The 2,006-nt window shown below is 37.9% G+C and overlaps 1 non-coding gene across 1 annotated transcript; it reads right to left on the reverse strand.

The window, feature by feature from the left end:
• Positions 1-1,723: 1,723 nt before the first annotated feature.
• Trnad-auc (transfer RNA aspartic acid (anticodon AUC)) lies at positions 1,724-1,796 on the reverse strand. Its single transcript has one exon. It is a non-coding gene; the product is annotated as a tRNA-Asp (tRNA).
• Between the last annotated feature and the right edge of the window lie 210 nt (positions 1,797-2,006).

Here is a 2,006-nt window from a genome sequence, read left to right on the forward strand (position 1 = left end):
ATTTCCGTCGTTTGAATCAAAATAAAACTTCCTGTAAAGGAAACTCTAACTCACCGAGTTGAAGCGCAGTATACGAAGGCACAGTATTACAACACGGCTTAGAAAGTGTTATTTGGCTTTAAATCAAATCTAAGAAAGTGGGTAGGCATTCTAAAGGGGCCCACTGACCTGTCTGATATCGGCCTATCAGTTGTTCGGAACTGTCAAATTTTTGTTCTAACTGACAGGCCGATATCGTCCGGCGGACTGATAGTCAGTGGGCCCCTTAAGTCCAGAAAATATTATTTCAGACATATAATTAACAAAAGACCCGACCCATGAGTGTGACCCGTTTTATAATAATATTAAAACCCTCACGTTTTCTAAGTCAAAGATTGCTCAACATGTTTCGTTCCATAACGAGGAATTTTAACAAGAGCACGCGTTGGTAAGAATTTTTTACATTACCTTACCCAGAGAGCTGCCTAGTACTTTCCAACATTAAAAACAACTACACCTACTTAATTACTATTAAAAGGAATTGGAACCTATAAACCTATTGGGTATCTATAAAACCTTCCTACTGAGAGTAGCCAAAAGATCCAAAACAATATGATGGTAAAGCCTGACCAGTAATATATGATAATTGTCAAGGGGGCGCTGTTCATTCTCATGTATAGGGTGACAGTTCATATAGTATGAAAAAATAGGTTCCAGTGAAATTCCGCAACATGGCGCGTGATCATACAGTATGTCTCTGACCATGGGGCTTTAAATTCAGGGCTCGATTCTACTCGGTAAACTGAGCTACTTTTATTATGGGACCAACTCTAATATCGCGAATTTTTTTTAGCTTTTTCATAGAAAACGTCGACATCTGATCAGCCAAAATGTATGAAAAAGTCGTGTTTTTTCGCGATTTCGGGGTTGGTCCCATAATAAAAGTAGCTCAGTTTAGCTGGTAGAATCGAGCCCTGAATTTAAAGCCCCATGGTCAGAAACATTCTGTATATTATGGGACCAACCCTAATATCGCGAATTTTTTTTAGCTTTTTCATAGAAAACGTCGACATCTGATCAGCCAAAATGTATGAAAAAGCCAAGTGTTTTTTCGCGATTTCGGGGTTGGTCCCATAATAAAAGTAGCTCAGTTTAGCTGGTAGAATCGAGCCCTGAATTTAAAGCCCCATGGTCAGAAACATTCTGTATATTCCTGGTCAGGCTTTACATTTCGATTCTGCTGTAGGTACTAATATACTGCGACTTGCTACTCCTTCCGCAAGATTTATCGAGGCCGAATGCCGTCTTTGTCTCGCTCTAAATTACTTTATTCAGATGTAAGCCCCCATTTCGCTGTTAGGTTTTCAGTGATTATGTCATGAAATCCCTTTTTCAGTTTTTTTCCCATTTGCGAGGTCTCGAGGTTACGCTTTTTCAGCAGCTTAGAGGTTTTGTTTGTTTTACTTTTCGAGTAATTAGGTATTTTTCATTTTATCTTTCACGAGAAATTTTAATTCAGCATTTAATAAAGCATTTTTTATTCAGTAGATTTTGAAAAAAGATGACTATTAAAATAATAAGTAAGCAATGATTTGTGTTTTTTTTTGATAAATAAGTTCTTTTGCATGTTTTTATAAATAAGAGAATAGATAATGTGTATATGTTGTTATATACTTTAGGGCAAGGGTTTAAAAATGCAGATCGCGAGCCAAATTCAACATAAATTTAAAAGTGGAAAAATTACTGCCTTGGGTGAGACTTGAACTCACGGCCTCTGGATCGATACTCCAGCGCTCTGCCAACTGAGCCACCAAGACCTCATCCATAGTCAGCAAATCTTCCCACTATATGGGTCTAGGGGACCCTAGCGACATCTACCGTAAGAGTGTTACACTTCTTAAACGGCCACCGGAGTTCCAAGTCATATTGGAAATTCACCAGTTACGATGTGCTACCCATTCTAAATTAACATCGTATCGATCGCAGACGTTTCTGCTTGTTAAAAATTAATTCAAATTCAACATAGT

This window comes from Cydia strobilella, chromosome 3 (assembly GCF_947568885.1).
Source record: "Cydia strobilella chromosome 3, ilCydStro3.1, whole genome shotgun sequence".
Taxonomy (NCBI): domain Eukaryota; kingdom Metazoa; phylum Arthropoda; class Insecta; order Lepidoptera; family Tortricidae; genus Cydia; species Cydia strobilella.